This window comes from Megascapheus bottae, chromosome X (genome assembly GCF_031878675.1).
Source record: "Megascapheus bottae isolate mThoBot1 chromosome X, mThoBot2.hap1, whole genome shotgun sequence".
Lineage (NCBI taxonomy): Eukaryota > Metazoa > Chordata > Mammalia > Rodentia > Geomyidae > Megascapheus > Megascapheus bottae.
In genome coordinates this window covers 82,911,495-82,930,283 of record NC_143547.1, presented here as the reverse complement: position 1 = coordinate 82,930,283, position 18,789 = coordinate 82,911,495, and positions in this window count along the sequence as shown.

The following is an 18,789-nucleotide window of genomic DNA, read 5'->3' as shown; positions in this document are numbered from 1 at the left end:
TCCCTGAGCTCTTCAGCTCAAGGCTTCCACTCTACCTCTTGAGCCACTTCCAGTTTTCTGTTGGTTAATTGGTGATAAGAGTTTCACAGGCTCAAGTGCCTCAGCTGGCTTTGAACCGCAATCTTCAGATCTCAGCCTCCTGAGTGGCTAGGATTACAGGTGTGAGCTACTGCGCCTGGCTCCAAGTTCTTTTGTAATTTGAAGTTTCAATATATGTAATTCAATTGTTGTAATTCAACATATCAATATGAGCAAGGACACGAGCAATTTGATCATCTCAATAGATACAGAAAATCATTTGACAAGATCCAATACCACTGTATGATAAAATCTCTGGAAAACTAGGAATCAATGGAACACTTCTTAATATAATATAGGCTGTATATGACAGACCTATACTCAGCATACACTTAATAGTGAAAAGCTAAAACCATTTCCTCTAAGATGTTCACTTTTTCTTCTTCTCTTCAACATAGTACTAGAATTCCTAGGAAGGGCAACTAAGCAAAAGACAAACATATAAGGGATCCAAATAGAGAAAGAACTAAAACTCTCCTTCTTTGCAGATGAAATGATCCTGAATTTAAAGAACCCCATAGATCCTTCTCCCAAGTTATTTGAGCTGGTTCAAAACTTTGACAAAGTAGAAGGTTGTAAAATTAACCCACAAACCTCCATAGCTTTTAAGTATGTCAATAACTAGAGGACCAAAAATGAACTTAGGAAGGAAACTCTTTTTGTAACAGCCTCAAAAAAATTATCAAGCTGGACGCAGTGGCTCATGCCTGTAATCCTAACCACTCAGGAGGCTGAGATTTGAGATCACGGCTCAAAGCCAGCCCCAATACTAAAAAGTCTGTGATACTCTTATCTCCAATTAATTACAAGAAAACCATCAGTTGCTTTCTGGCTCAAGGGGTAAGGTGGTAGTCTTGAGCTGAAGAGGTCAGGGACAATGCCCAGGCCCAGAGTTCAAGTCCCACAACCAACAATAAAAAACCTAGGAATTAACTAAAGACATGAAGGATTTCTATGATGAAAACGTTAAAAACTTGAAAAAGGAAATTAAAACAGATTTAAGGAAATGGAAAGTCTTTCCTAGTCCTTGACTGGAAAAGTTAATATGAAAATGGCAATACTGCCTAAAACTGTCTATAAATTCAATATAATACCCATAAAAATCCCAAACAACATTCCTCAGTAATATAGAAGAAGCAATCCATAATACCAAATACATTCCTTAGCAGAAAGAACAGTGCTGGAGGAACATCAATACCAATCTTCAAAATCCCTCTTTTATCAATATATGTTAATTGTACAGCATTTTCCTTGTTACATTTATATACATGCAATAATGTACTGTTATCAAATTCCATTCTTCTACTCCTTATTCTTTCCTGATTTTTTTCAAAGTTTGTGTTCATTGCTTTATTTTTACATACTTATGAAGCACTTTAATTACATTCACTTCCTTGCCTCTCCTCTAATTTTCTCCCTCCCACTGATTCCCACCCTTAAATGATTCCCTTCCATTTTACATTCTTTTTTTTATATTTTTTTATTTATTTTTTATTTAAATTTTTTTATTGTAATTAGTAAAAGGGTTACATGATATTTGCCAGATAGAAGGTGCATTAATTCACATACATTGATACCCTTTCACATGTCTTGGTACCCATTTCCCTTCCCCCCCACCCCCCACCCGTCTTGGTTTTCCCCCCTTCCCTATCAAATTTCAAATATCCAAATACAAATAAATTCAATATATCAGATAACAAAGTGAGATACTATACCAATATGAGATAACCAAGAGACAGCAAAGGAGATGAGAGACAACATAGTACATTAAGGACAACAATCATTCATTATATGGCTTTTGTTTCAATGTCCTGGAGGTCCTTTCAATTAGCTTTACATTATATGTCCTTATGTATCAAGATTTTGCTCTATTGCAAATCTCTGCTAGTAGAGCCCAAGGTTTCTACTGATTATGACAAATGAGGGAAACCATTGAGCCTAAGTTCTTTGAGTCTGGCTTACTTCACTTAATATGATTTTTTCTAAGTCTTTCCATTTCCTAACAAATGGGGTGATGTCATTCTTTCTGACAACAGCATAGAATTCCATTGTGTACAAATACCACAACTTGTTGATCCACTCATCAACTGAGGGACATCTAGGTTGGTTCCATATCTTTGCTATGGTGAATAGTGCTGCAATGAACATTGTTGTGCTAGTGGGTTTAGTATGTCTTTGTTTCTGGGTGGTTGGGTAAATGCCAACTAGTGGAATTGCTGGGTTTTGAATCACCAATGGGTCATCGAAGAGATCAGAACAGAAATCCAACAGTTTATGAAATTTAACAGTAAGGAGCACACAAAATACCAACTCCTTTGGGACACAGCAAAGGCAGTACTCAGAGGAAAATTTATAGCGCTGAGTGCCTACAACAAGTTGGAAAAATTGCAAACCAACAAGTTAATGTCTCACCTTAAGCTCCTGGAAAAAGAGCAACAAACCAACCCTAATCCCAGTAGAAGAAAGCAAATAATTAAAATCAAAGCAGAATTAAATGACTTGGAATCCAAAAAACCTATAGAAAGAATCAATAAAACAAGGAGTTGGTTCTTTGAAAGAATTAACAAAATTGACAAGCCCTTAGCAAATCTTACCAAAAAAGAAGAGAGCACATCGAAATAAACAAAATCGCAGATGAAAATGGTAATATCACGACAGAAATGACCAAGATTCAGAATATCATGAGGGAATACTTCTCAAACCTTTATTCCAACAAATTTGAGAATCTAGATGAAATGGATGAATTCCTAGCCAATATTAACATACCCACACTGAACCAAGAAGAACTAAGCCAACTCAACAGGCCTATTTCAAGCTCTGAAATAGAAATGGCAATTAGAGACCTTCCACCTACGAAAAGCCCAGGGCCAGATGGATTCACAGCTGAATTCTATAAGGTCTTCAAAGCAGAGTTCACACCAATACTCCTCAAGCTCTTCAACGAAATTGAAAATGAAGGTTCCTTACCAAACTCATTCTAGGAAGCCAGTATAACCCTGATCCCCAAACCAGACAGAGATTCATCAAAGAAAGAGAACTATAGACCTATATCTTTGATGAACATCGATGCAAAACTTCTCAACAAAATACTGGCCAACCGTCTACAACAACTCATCAAAAAAATTATACACTATGATCAAACTGGATTCATCACAGGGAGGCAAAGCTGGTTCAACATATGCAAATCAATTAATATAATTCAACACATTTTATATTCTTTTCATTATTTTTTTTCAGATCTAAATTCTTCCTTTGAAAAAAATGTGTTGAGGAGATACAAATGTTTTGCTTGGTGATCCTGGGGTTTCAAGCCAGGGACTAATAATTTGCTAGGCAAGTACTCTACTATTTGAACAAAGTTTTCAAACCCTGTTCTGTTATCTTGCAGGCTATGCTTGAGTTAAATGTGACTCTGGTTTCCAAAACTGATCATTTTGCTCATTTTGTTCCTGGAGTTTCAACTGCCCCAACTGCTACTGGATCTTTATCCATCCTTGCCTGCCAATCAACAGCTGTATTCATATTACTCCCACCAAAGTGAAATGTGTTCCATAGAATCATTTTGCCTGGAATTTACAGTAAAATTGATTAATATGAATGTGTGTTACGAATGCTAACTTCAGACTAAAATGATATAATGCACATGACAGTATATAGGTATTAAGAACTCATCAACCACTTATTTCACTTATGTTTTAATTCCTTTTCAAATAAATAAATACGATGTGGAGAAAACATAGGAATACTTTCTGAACCACTATAGATTATCAGTCAACAATAAATCTAATTTCTAAACTTTTAAAAATTAAGTGTTCTCTAGAATTTGTGGCATCTGTGATCCTTGGTTAGGCAAAATATTGTCAATATTCAAAATAGTCACTAAAAATATCTGTTTTTAAGTACTTCATATTTCTTCTTTTAATACTACGTGAAATATATGATTCTGCAATAGATACTGTGTCCTTTTAGAATTTCTGAAGAGTGAGATTTTATTTAGACTCCAAATAACTAACTTGTTAGTTCTTTGTTGCTAAGGAAACCATTGTGTATAAATCATCACTATTACAATAGATTTTAGACTCTTATTTGGTGGAGGCAAGTGCCTCTCTTCTGTGAGATTAGAAAATTATTACCTTTCGATTGGAAAGAAAAAGTCATCTGTGCTTTAAGCTGTTACTGTAGAGAAACACACCTGCAGGACCCCTATCTCTTTTTGCCTTCTATTTTAGTAACAGACGAATAGTTGGGACTGAGTACCTTTTAGAAAGAACTGGCAGCCAAATGATACTTTCTCTTTTCCTACATATGTCTTGCATCTAACAGAGACCATCAGAGATCAGAGATCCCTTATAGCCATCTCTTAGATAGATCCTTTCATTCTCTTTGTTCTTATTGCCTTGACCCAGCTTTCATCTTTTTGAATAATGACATTTACATTGACCTCCAAATTGATTTTGCTGTGTCCAGATTGTTTTACCTATATTGTGCATTTCCTGCTATGTGTCAGATGAATTTCTGAGCCAGATTTCTTGTGCTCAAATCCTCACTGTGTTACTTACAAGCTCTGTAGCCTTTGGGCAAATGACTTAATCTTTCTGTGCCTTAGTTTCTGGCGATAATAATATCTATCTCATAAAATTGGTGTGATAAAGAAATGTCAGTCCATGTAAAGCACATATTACAATATCTGACACATGAGTTTTTTATTAAAAATTAGTCTCATTCATTTCCTTAAAACATCACTTCATAGCAGCATTTTCTTTTTCCAATTGCAAATCTTCAGAGATTCCTTACAAAACTCCTTGACATGCTATTTTGAGCCTCAAGCAATATGTAATCCCTCTCCAAATTTTATACTCATAGCTCAAAGTAGTCCTGGGAGGTGACAGGGTACAGAAGCAATTGTACTGACTTGGGGGTAATTCATACCTGGGTTGAATTTATTCTCAGTTACTTAATAATATTAAGTTACTTGATCTTCTGTTAGTTTCCTCTTCTGTAAAGTACAGGTAATAAATGACACTACTGGGGGTTATTTTGAGAATTACGGAAACTTTTTTTTACTTTTTATTTTAATTAATAGAAGGTGCATTACTTAACAGTCATTGCTTCTCATGTTTTTGTCTCCATTTCCTTCCCCCACCCCTCCCCTCATCTTGTTTTCCCCCTTCTCTATCCTATTTCAAATAAACATATGTACAGTATATCAGATAACAAGGCAAGATACTGTAACAATATGAGTTAACCAAGAGACAGCAAAAGAGATGAGAAATAACAGTACATTAACAACAACAGTCACACCTTATATGGCTCTTGTTTCTATATCTTAGAAGTTCTTTCATTTAGCCTCATCCTATATGGTCTTATGTATTTAGGTTTTGCCCTATTGAAAACCTCTGCTAGGAGAGCCCAAGGTTTCTACTGATTATGAGAAATGAGGGAAAACATTGAGCCTATGTTCTTTGAGTCTGGCTTACTTCACTTAATATGTTTTCTAATTCTTTCCATTTCCTTACAAATGGTGCGATGTCGTTCTTTCTGTTAGCAGCATAGAATTCCATTGTGTTTAAATACCACATCTTGTTGATCCAATCTCTGATTTTTTTTCTTTTTCTTTTTCTTTTTTTTTTTTGCCAGTCCGGGGAACTGAACTCAGTGCCTGAGCACGGTCCTTGGACTATCTCAAGGCTAGAGTCCTACCACTTGAGCCATCACCACTTCTGGCTTGATCTATATTTGTGGTACCTAGGAATTGAACCTGAGTCTTCGTGCATGCTAGGCAAGCACTCTTCCACTAGGCCAAACTCCCAGCCCTACATTCTGATTTTTATGAAAGCAATTCCTAATTACAATGTAGCAGAAATATTTGTGTACATTCCTTGTGTTTTTCATAGCACTGAACAAAATTTGAAAAAATGGAAGCATGTAGCATAGAACTTCCTATAACAGGTATGTGACAAACATTAATTATTTCCCTCTGTCTTTCTTATTTTTTCTCTCTTGCTTTCTCTGTCCCTCTGTCTCCCCTTATCTTTCTGTGTATGTATTTCTCACTCTTCTACAGTATATGTATATGTATGTGCATATGTACATGTATTTATTGTACCCTATTGGTTCAATTTTTCTGGAAAACTTTTACTATTTCACCTTATTTCCCATATATTTAAGAATCACCACCTTTTATCTTTGCTCAAATTTTCCTGCTAAGAAATATTGAGAACCATATAATATATGCCAAATATTCTTACCATCCCAAATATAGTTGGTTGGGCTTTTTCCTGACTGAAAATTCCCTGTGGCTCAGAATAGAAGCTCTCCTAAAAGTGAAATTCTAAACTTTGTGTGACAAGTCATCTCATTTTGATGTTTTCTATTGTAGCACATGTATGAAAAATACATAAAAAAGTATCACTAGGTAATAGAGTGGGCAAGAACTTATAAAGAACATAATCAAAAGCCCCAAATAAGCAGAAACTATAGTCATAAGAGATAGTTGAGAGAAGACACAGACAGACAGACAGACAGACAGACAGACAGACACAGAGATGGAGAGAGGAAAGATAGATATTTTGAACTTCCTTTTAGGAAAGTAGTAACATAAGGTTACACATAGAATAAGAGTGAAAGATCACTAAAGATGATATTATTATTAGAGATGAAAGTAATATATATTTACTTGTTTGAGAACTTGTTTGATTCTTAGAATTACTCTTCAATTACTAAATCTGCACATCTGTCTGACTGTACCTGTCGAGACAATTTTTTGTATCTGACTTCATCCAGTAGCCTTATATTGTAGTATTACTTCTCTTGCCACTGAAAAACCAATGTCTTTATTCCTTGAACTTAAAAGGAGAAAAGAAAAAGTAAAAAAAAAGAACCTCACCCTTTCTCTGCATTTCTAAGACCTGTCTTTCCTTGTAGGTCAAATACTACTAGTCTCGTGAAGCCTTTGGACTGCTTCAGGATTATAAAGTGTCCATAGTAATTACTGGCTTTGCTATGCATCTGACCCTTATCAATTGAAAATATTTATTTATGCACTAAAGGATCTATGAAAGAACCTTTTCTTATAGATGTATATTTGCCTGAATCAATGGATATGTTTGAACATCTGAAAACCCTATGGATTTACAAACATAGAAATTAGGGCTGCTGGTGTAGTTCAGTGGAAATGAACTGGCTTAGTAAGTACAAGATCCTAGGCGTGATATTCAACACCACAACTATTAATTAAAAGAAATGGAGGAAAATTTGGAATTTAGATTTATACGATTTCACAGGAGTTTTCTCTACATCATAGAAATAAGTAACACTGTGTCAGATTAACCTCATATTGTGAACTTACTTGACTTCCTGATAATAAACATTTATTTGACATCTAGCCATCTATATCTTAACAACTGTGTAACTCAGAAGAGGTCTGATATCATATGTATTGTAGGCACCAGGTTTATGTGCAAAGTAATTTTTAAAATCCAAAAAGGTCAACATTATGTCCTGTAATGGATCTTCCGTGTGTTTTTAATCATTACACAATCTTGTGTATTTCCCTCACTAAGACAGACTTCCTTTGTGAACCTGTGAGGCCACCCTGAGAGTTTTGAGTCTCTGGCCAGTTAGATTAATAAAGATGATGACTACAACCACATACTCAATCCTTGTTAGCAGATTACAAATTGTCCCCCCATGAATTAAATCTTGAAAGAACTCAGTAGCTGTTGTGTTAATGTCCCAGTGAACAAATTAGTTTTATGCTAACATCTATCTCCTTCATTTCCTGTTCCTTAAATATGTCAGTGTCCATGGGTTTTGAAAGTCTGTCGGAAAGTATCTGTAGTTGATGTTTTGAGAGTAAGACCCCGTTTCAAGATCTGGAAAGTAACAATAACAGAGAGGTACTCTTACCATTTTCAAGAAAATCAGGCTAGATATTTCCTGAGCACCAACATAAGGATTAATTTATTCTAGAATGCTTTTATTCCAAGATCTGTGCTATCACTTTGCTAGCCCTACTATGACTATTTACAAATGTTGATGTCTTACACTAAATGCCTCTGGAAAAGTGTTTTATGAAACAGGAGATGTTAAATTTCCACTTACTTTGCATTCATTAATGGTACCAGAAGCCGAAAGAGTCATGTACAACTATGTTGTAGATTTGACAGGTAGAAATTCATAGCCATTTTGGTGACAATATATTTGTCTTTACCATTGATCAATTATCTGGAAAGACCATTGGGGAGTGAGAATGAATAAGTTGTTTGGTGAAAGGGAGAAATAGAGGGAATAGATGCTGAATATTGTGCCCCATATTCTGTGTGATCTACTATAATGTAAGTTATAATGTGTAACTTCTGTGATGTAAATATTACTTCTCAGAGTGAAGAAGCTTAAGCATGGGGGGAGGTTTAATGTTTCATTTAAACAATCAGAAATAATATTTGCTTTATTCTAGACTTCCTATTTTATAGCCACAGAAGGAATAGTATTTGCATATTGCTATTAGGCCTTACTAACCCATCTGATTGATAAGTGTGAGTGGTATTCACCTTGCATGGCACTGAGTTTAATAGTACACAAAGCAGGGATATTTTGAAGGGTGTCTAAAAAACAAGTCCAGAGAAGACTCTCTTTAAGTCTTTGGCCCATTTTTAAATGTGATGGTTGTTACTTTGGAGATTAGTTTGGAGTGATTCAAGTTTTTGAGTTGTTGATATATTTTAGATATGAGGCCTTTGTCCGTTGTTTGGTTGGTGAAGATCTTCTCCCACTCTGTAGGCTTCCTAATTAATTTACTAGCTATGTCCTTTGCCATACAAAAGCTGTGCAGTTTAATGCAGTCCCACTTATCCAGCCTTTCTCTGATTTGTTGTGATTCTTGGTCCTTATTAAGAAAGTTTCTACCAAGGAGGCCTAGTGTATCTCCTATTTCTTCCTGTAAAGTTTTCAGTGTGTCAGCTTTTACCTCCAGGTTTTTGATCCATTTGGAGTTAATTCTAGTGGAAGGTGACAAAGAAGGATCCAACTTTAGTTTTCTGCAGGTGCTTAACCAGTTCTGACAGCACAACTTGTTGAAGAGGCTGTCTTTCTTCCATTCTATTTTTTTGGCTCCCTTGTCAAAGATTAGGTGGCCATAGATCTGTGGTTTAATATCTGGGTCCTCAGTTCTATTCCATTGGTCTTCAGGCCTGTTCTTGTGCCAGTACCAAGCTGTTTTGATAATTATAGCTCTGTAATAGAGTCTAAAGTTTGGAATTGAAATTCCTCCAGCGCTGTTCTTTCTGCTAAGAAGTGTTTTCGCTAACTTGGGCTCTACTAGCAGAGATCTGCAATAGAGCAAAATCTTGATACATAAGGCCATATAGTATGAAGCTAATTGAAAGGACCTCCAGGATATTGAAACAAAAGCCATATAACGAATGATTGTTGTCCTTAATGTACTATGTTGACTCTCATTTCCTTTTCTGTCTCTTGGTTATCTCATATTGTTACAGTATCTCACTTTGTTATCTGATATATTGAATTTAGTTGTATTTGGTTATTTGAAATTTCATAGGGAAGGGGGGGAAAACCAAGATGGGTGGGGGTGTGGGGGGGAGGGTAATGGGTATCAAGACGTGAAAGGGTATCAATGTATGTGAATTAATGCACCTTCTATCGGGCAAATATCATGTAACCCTTTTACTAATTACAATAAAAAATTAAAAAAAATAAAAGAAAATGTGAAAAAAAAATAAAAAACAAGTCCAGGGAAAGGTTCTCAAACTGATCTCTTTATGATATAGTGGGAAATCAGGACAATTTTAATAAGGAAGGGGATTTCCACTAGAGGAACAGAAGTAACCTCAACGTTTTGATCTTTCCATTTACCAGTAGATATTGGAATCTTATCTGTTAGGTCTCTAAGCTAGTAATCACTATCATCCTCTATCCATAAAAGTTTATCTACAGAAAAGATCAGTTTTATCCTAGTGTTTATTGCTAATGAGGTTCTAACATGGTAGACTATTAAATAATTATATAACTTTAGGTTCATGTATTAATTTTAGTTTTTATTTTTACCATCTAAACAAAAGCAATTCTAGGACATCAGAATTAAGTGATTAGGATTCGGGCATTCCATGTGGATATACATATTTTAGCTAACTTCAAGGACTAATAATTTTTGTGTGTGCATGTGTGGCCCCTGAATCCTGAGGTTACTCCTTGTGGTACAGAGGTCTTGATTGCCTTTTTGAGAGCTGTGGTCTCAATACAAGTTGCCTTCAGCTGTGGCATAGCTATCATATTGTTGGGTGTGTTAATTTATTAATTTGCATGTAGCATCAATAGTACATCCAGTGGCTGTCATCCACTGAGGAAACTAATCATCTTTGTACCTCCTTACTTACATTGTCTATCTACTCTGCTGATTTAAGTCTTTTGTGACAGAAAGATATTTATTTACTGTATTCCAATAAGAATATAAAGGGTTCTTTCCCCTTTCCCTTGCTGGCCTCTTTTATTTCTCCTCAGATTATCTTCATTATCACATATTAGAAAATTAAAATAAAACCTATTTGCATTATTATGACCATTAGTAAACAGAATAGTCAGAAAGTTACACCATTTTACTCATGTGAAGAAACTGTACCTAAAAAAACAAATAATATGACATGATTGTGAAAGGAGGAATTTGCTGGGGTAGGAATGGTGGGAAAGAAGGGAGAAGATAAGAAGAATTAAATATTATAAAAGGTACATAATACTCAAATATATATATATATATACATATCAAATCCACAAAATCTGTTAAAAAGGAAGGGAGAGTTCAAAAAGTGATAGAAGCAAGGTAAATTTTATCCAAATACATGTATGTAAATACCACAATTATCACTTTGTGTAATTAAATTATACTAATCAAATATTATAAAAGACTACACTGGTAAACACCATCATTTCTGTTGTTGTTGTTGTTGGTCTTGGGACTTGAACTCCAGGCCTGGGCGTTGTCCCTGAGGTCTTCAGCTGAAGGCTACTGCCACAGCACCATTTCCAGTTTTCTGATGGTTAATTGGAGATAAGTGACTCACGCCTCAGATCTTAGCCTCTTGACTAGCTAGGATTACAGGTATGAGCCACTGTGCCCTCATCACTGCCATTTAGTAAATGTCAATAGTAAAATCAGATAATCTGATAATTATTCATTAAAAATATAAATTCCTTAATTTGTAGCTCTTCTTGAGATGACTTTCATAAAAGTAACCCTTACTCTATTATTGTTATCATTATTAATTGCTTAATTAATTTTATTATTGACAAGCTATCTTAAGCTTTGGAATAAATTGTTTTCTAATATTTGTGATCTGTGTTTCCCAGTGCATCTTCTCTAACTGTGAAAATTCATCACTCTGGTGGAGATAGGAGGTTGGAGGACAAAGGAAGTGCTTAAATGCCAATGTCAGCTCCCAGCGTCATACATTTTGAGTCCCTTAGAACTAAGCTTCCTAAGTGGCAACATAGTTGATTGAAGCACAAATCCCTTTTCAGGATCAACATCTCAAATTAAAAATGATACATGAGGCTTAACTGTTCTCTTTATCTCAATCTTTCAATTTTTATTTTCTGAAAAGGCTGGCAATGGTTTTCCAAAATTTCTTGGCTGAAATGTTCATACTTGGGCTATGTGGCTGAAGGACACATTTATAAGATAGAGGTCTCTAACATAAACACAAGGCTTTAGAGCCAGCTGGAGTTTGACAGTGGGGATATTTATCATCAGCTAGCCTTTTGTTGAGGGACCTTCTTCATTTACAAGAGCCCCCTTTTAGTATTCAGTAGTAGAATTCATTAAGTCATTTAATGTAGAATATTGTTGATTACAAACATCTTAAGAGAAATCAACTTATAGGAACATGTGAGGCATCAGAATCAAAAAAGAATATAGATTATTTAGTAAAATGAAATACAAGTCTGCTTTGAAAGTGGAAAGAAATTAATTATTCCTTTCAATGGGAATGTTAAAAGTTTTGTACAAATGAAAATGTAAGATGAAACTAAGAAAATAAATCACTATATATTAAAAGCTACTCAGAGTCAGGCTCACTGGGGGCACTTTACACATTCTCTTTAATGACATTATCTTGATAATTTAAGGAAGTCGATACTATTGCTCAACTTCATATAAAAGGAAAATGAGTGTAGCAATGCTGGGCTTGCTGGCTTTCACATGAATTCCTTCCTTGATTTTCTGCTACCTTGCTTTGTAGGATCAGAACTATTGTCCTTTTAGGCTGCATTTATTAAGTTTTCCATCAATAACTATCTTCTAGCTATGCTCAACCAAGGGGAGGCACATAGGCCATTGAAGGGCAGGAGAAAGAAAGAAAACTGGTATTTTGTACTACCATCTCTACTCCAAGACTGGGGTACCACCTTCAGTGCCTTTCATCTGTGTCCTATCAGACACACACACTGTGGTTCTAGTTTCTTCTGTGTGGCTGTGTCTCCAGCGTTCCAAAACATCTATTTCTCTGCTTCTCTAATCCTAGGGGCATCAATATGCTGTTTTTGGAAATATATGGGTAACCATCCTTCCCTTTATTTGGCTTCTCAATTTCCCCATCAACCTTGTAAGTTTTTTGTCTTGAATATCTTCTTTCAAGAACTATACCTAAATGGGGCTGGGAGTTTGGCCTAGTGGTTAAAGTGCTCATGCATGAAGACCCGGGTTTGATTCCTCAGTACCATATACATAGTAAAAAGCCAGAAGTGGTGCTGAGGCTCAAGTGGTAGAGCGTTAGCCTTGAGAAAGTCCAAGGACAGTGCTCAGGCCCTGAGCTCAAGCCCAGGACTGGCAAAAAAAAAGAACTATACCTAAATGGCTTTTGATTTCCTGATTGGACCCTTGATCAACACATTGAAGCTTTCCTCAAATTTAAAAGTGAATATAACTATGTTACAGGGTTTGAAATATCAAAATTTATGATGACCTCTTCCTAAATTTGAAAATCTGCAGATGAAGAGTACATATGTACACAATAAAATCATAAGTTTGCTTTCCCAGTGTTTTGGCACAAATTACTGTCATCCAAACTGACAAGAATTTGTTCTGCTGTCTTCAAGTTAGCTACCGATGCTGCACAATGAGTTCTTCATTAAGCTTTTATTATAGATCTAAACACTTTGGTAGGCCAATGGGAACATGTAAATCCTTTAGGTTTCTTAGTTTTTTTCATATAATTTTAATTGTAATTAATAGAAGGATTACATAATATTTGCCAGATAGATGGTGCATTAATTCCCATACATTGATACCCTATTCTTAGTTTGGGAGTGGCAGAAACTTATGTGGAAGAATGGCTTCCCTTTACTACTTTTCTGATTATACATCTAGTCATGTCAGATTCAGTGCAATAGACTATATTGAGGCTTGGATTTCTGAAAGGAGGGAAGTGCCCAAGGTCAGACTGTCAATCTAGGTCTGAGATCTCTTCAAGTAAATAACAAAGTAGGAGAGGAGAAGGACAGAGAAAGAAAGAGGTGGACATAATAGAAGGCAGAACAACATAAGGAAGGGAGAAAGAATTTTGATTTTCATGACTTACTACTGGTACCTTGCAAAGATTTTTAGGGCAAAATTCAGAATATGGGACCTTGTAATGACTGAACATGAAGATAATGTTGATTTTCAATAGTTACTTTTCTCATTTTTTTCTCATGAAATCGAGACAATTTTGCAAGTGGAGAAACTATCTTTCATAAATGATTGAATTTGCTGTAAAATGAACTTACCATTATTAAAGAAAAAAGAAAATCAACAGAAATACAGTTGGGTCTTCATTCTGGGTATGTAGCTAAGATTAGCTTGATTTTTTTAGTCTTTTTGTCTGAATTTATGTAAATTAAGTGCTGCCTCCCCCACTTCCTATCCATAATTAGAAAATGCTTTATTTTGAGGCTGATACTTGGGGAGGGTACAGTAATTTGCTGAAATTTTGTAAGATACCTGGCTCAGCTGGAGTTTGCTAGTCTAATGTTGGAGGCTGTCATCCCCTCCAGCTGACACATGATGTGGCAGAAGCTCGGTTCAAAATATAGCACAAATCCTCTTCCAGTTAGTTTGGAAATTTATTACTGTCTTCTATGAACAGGCAGCAGATGACTCGACCAAAATAGTGGTTTTGGTGATAACTAGGGGAGGGATCCCTTGAGCCTAAGGAGGGGGTTTTGAGAAGTTTTAAAACTTTCTTTTCTACCACTGGCATATCTGGATTAGAAGCAAAGAAGATAAGGATGACAATGACCTTTCTTTCACTTTTAGTGTCATTTTCTTATTTTCTCTTTGTCCAACATGCTACAGACCTCAAGGTTCTCTATCAAGTAAAGTAAAGGAGACTCTCTTTACACATCCTGATGCTCAGGCCCTTGACCTTGTTCCTTGGGATTGGAGATCCTAGATCTCTTCTAAAATATCACAATACTACCCCTTCTAAATCATTTTGTATTCTATCAGGGTCTTCAGTTCATGGGGTACTGGTGCTTTGGAGAGACTGCAAAGAATTTTTTTTATTTGCAAATACCTCTTAAATAGAGTCTGCTTTTGTTAGGGTGCAAAGGTCTCTTTTAAACTAACCCAACTGAGAACTTTGAAACCTAGGCCAAAACAGGAAATGATTTTAGAACAATTATATCATTTTTTCAGCAACATGCTTTCTTTGTCTTTTTCTTTACTGAAGCTTTGGAGGCACCTCTAGCTAATAATCTCACATTAAAATGTGGGAGAAATTCTTAATTAGCTAGTTATTGGATTTCACTATTTAAACTGTTTGAAATCCAGCTCTGAAACAGTCAATCTCATTGTGTGTTATTTCCCTGCCATTGCTTCACGCTAAAGTAGAAGAATTTACTAGGTAACTTATTAGCTGCATACTGATTACTAATGCATTGGCATCAGAATGGTGATTGGTCCCACCCAGCCATTTTAATCCCATTAAATACGGGGCCTCTGGAAATGATGGGACTTTTGGTCACAGGACATCTGGGGAAGAGAGTGTTAGAAGATAACTGGTTAAATAAAGTTAGTGTCTAGGACTGACCTTGGAATCCTGCTAATAATTCCCAACATTATTTAGACAGTTGTTTTCAATTCAAGATGGAAACTGCAGTGAGACAAATGCTTTCATTGTTTATATTCATTGAATTTAACTTTTTTTCCCCTTTCAAATAGCTTTCAATTACCTCTTTACCCATACTAAGCGCCTCATTCCAAATTCATCACCTTTTTCTAGGAAGAAGAAACCTCTTTAGGGAATATTTTTCTGAGAGCTAATATATCCTAATTGATTTCTGTACAGGGAATGAGAATAGGTGGAAAGGAATAGTTTTAATATATTAACACTACTATTTAATCTGTGTCAAATTCTGAAAGTTACTTAGATTGGTTTCCTGATCCATAGTCTCTCCTTTTAATCCTCATTACTAAATCTATCTCTACAATGAGGGCTGAAAGGAATGAAGGAGCTATTCAGAAAATAGATATCAGAGAGCTATAAATATGGGTATTACAGCTTAATTCCTCAGAGTAATTTGGTCTTGAGTTATAGCCCATACACGGATAAATATATTTGCCAGTATTAATAGCATATAGCTGTAAGATTATGAGCAGTCTAACAATAAGAATAGGTGTTTTCCCTGGATTTTTTGCCATTTCTGGGGCTTGAACTCAGGGCCTAAGCATTGTTTTTGGACTTTCTCAAAGCTAGTGCTGTACCACTTAAGCCATAGCACCACTTCCAGCCTTTTTCTATGTATGTGGTACTGAGGAATCAAACCCAGATCTTTGTGCATGCTAGGCAAGCACTCTACTACTAGGCCAAGCTCCCTGCCCTGTTTTCTGTTTTTTTTTTGTTGTTGTTGTTTTTTTTGATGATGTTTCCTCTGAATGCTCACATTTCCTGCAATTGGACTTACTGCTGCCAATTGTGGTTCTGGGTTTAAAAGACTGTTTTACTTTGGAAGCCATGTAAGTTTGTCTACAAGTTGTGGCACTGTTATTTGAACTGTGAAAAAACTTTGAATCACTGCCCTTTAAATGTCATGTCCAGAATCTGGCAGCATAGGGCGTGTTAAACTCTCACAAATAGTGCTGTAATCTAACATTGCTCCTTACTCTGAAAATTCTGCATTTTAAGGGAATCTAATACATAAATGTACAAACATAATCTGGATGGAAATTATTCAGATAACACAGGCGAATATCAACTTTATGAAAGGTTTAACTTCATGGTTTACTTATATAGCAAGTTCCCATTGTGGATTTAAAATCATTTGATTTTGAAAAGAGAAATTTAAAGTTTTCAAGGACGTTTATGGTGCTAAATGTTGTTAGCTTATGTCAACTTTATAAGTGCTAAGACTAATAGAGTGTGCAGAATTTTATTCTTTTAATTGATGATGTACCTCTGATCTCATGAAGTCCTGTTACATGGAAGTGAAGCTTTTAGTAGCTCTGTCATCTTATAGTCAGCCTTCCATAAAGACCCCAAGACAGTTGGTAAGCATTTGCATTACTCCTTTCTGTAGAAGTTCCCTTTGTGTCCCCTCTTCTATCAGAAGTGGAAGTTTGTTGTGACTCTAAGATATATCTTTGCCAGAGGTTTTCAGCAGTTCCACAGTCCCTGCTCATCCTCAGTTCCTCTTATTGCTAGGCTGGCCCTGACCTTTCCCTTCTACTCTGGTAATTGGCCAGCTGTCTTATTCTGAGAGTCAATGTTTACATTGTTTCTTGCTCTTACTAATATCTCATTTCCAGTGTTTGAAACCTTATCTTGGTATCCCACCTGACATCTTCATTCCCCTAGGACTATTCAACTGTTTTGACTTTGTCAGCATTACTGTCCTTTTAACCATTAAATATGGACACTCCTTAAACTCCATTCCAGTGACTGGGCTAGCTATCAATAGGTTAATAGATCCAGCATTAGTAAATAGCCATATACCACCATTTTGTTTAAATTTTCTACTTCCACCTAAGTAATTAGAAAACAAGAACTATATCTCATTTATCTCAGTTTCCCAAGTGCTCCCCTCAAAGTCTTGTATGTTCTCATGAAGTCCAATAGATGAATATGGAAAGATATGAATGAATGAACAACTGAATCAATAAATTAAAACAAATCAAAGAGAAGACACCAGATGCTTTTGTATTGAGTCTCTAATACTAAATGACTATCTGGAGTTTAACCCCTGACCTGTATTTATGGCAATGCCCACTGTCCCCACCAGGCATTTAAAATTCTGAAGTCTCAACTCTAAGTTGATATGTAGATTTATTGTCAAGATAATTATTTTCTACTTATAAAATCCATTTCCTATCCTCAGGGCATCTATGTTCTATCAAATAATTCAAGACCAATGTAAATCAGCAGAGAACTGTATAGTGAAGGAGACTGTGGCGAGAAGGATCATCTATTGATATTTCTGCAGTACTTATGATTTTTTTTAACAAATAGACAAACTCAAGTGTGTGGGTAGGAAGTAAGTACAGCATAAAGGAGAGCTAGGTACAAGGGAAGAGTAGCTGTGGAACTGTTCTTAACTGAAGGCCAGAGCCCCCCAAATAAGAACATATGTTATAGTAGACGCTGAAGGAGATGGTAGAGTAAAAGAGGTTGTGTTGATTACAATAGTAACATTCTACTGGTGGAAATAAGTCGTCCAAAGTGACCAGAGTAACAGCCAATGGAATAAATAAAGTGAATTTATTCTGTTCTTTCTTAATTTCATATTGGAGCTTCTCTTTAGCTGAGTCCTACCGGAAGTCAGAGGAAGGGACCCTTCTGTAGCAGACAGCAGGAATAAAAAGCTTCAAAAGAGGCTGCAGAAGGGTAAAAAGAAGTCGTGTAATATATTTTGTTATGTGGGTAACTATGATTTTTAGGATTTTATTAACACTGATTTTTACATCATATTTCAAGTGTCGTGTTTAACAAACAAGTATTCAAGAAGGGACTCTCTATATGCAATCATTGGCACATAGACTTTAGAACATAATTAAAATTAGGCTGAGGGTTTGTATATCATAGATACATATTAATTTATATAATAAACATTATGTCTATAGAGTATATATTCCATCATAGATTTTTATGTATATGTAGTTATCTCCAAGACTATGTCCATAACCTTTTGTACCCAAATATTGAGTAATTGCCATTGTATAGTTTGGATCTAATATCCACATATCAAAGAGACCATGTTCTTTTTGTTCCTTTGGACTTGACTTATCTCACTCAACATGATTCGCTCTAGATGCATCCAGTTCCCTGGTGTCCTTATCATATCCTGGGTTATGATGTTCAGGATAGATGCCCAGGAGTGGTATGGCGGGATTGTAGGGAAGGTCTATTTTCAGTTCTTTAAGAAACCTCTAAACTGCCTTCCAGAGTGGCTGTACTAGTTTACATTCCCACCAGCAGTGCAGTGGGTTCTTCTTTCTCCACAACCCTGCCAGCATTTGTCGTTGTCTGAGTTCAGAATATTGGCCACAATAATTGGGGTAAGGTGATATCTTAGGGTTGTTTTTATTTGCATTTCCTTTATGACCATGGATGATGAGCATTTTCTCATGTTTTTCTGCCATTTTAACCTCTTTTTTGATAAGTATCTTTTTAGTTCCTTGCCCATTTAGTGATTGGTTTGTTGGGTTTGGGGGGATTAGTTTCTTTA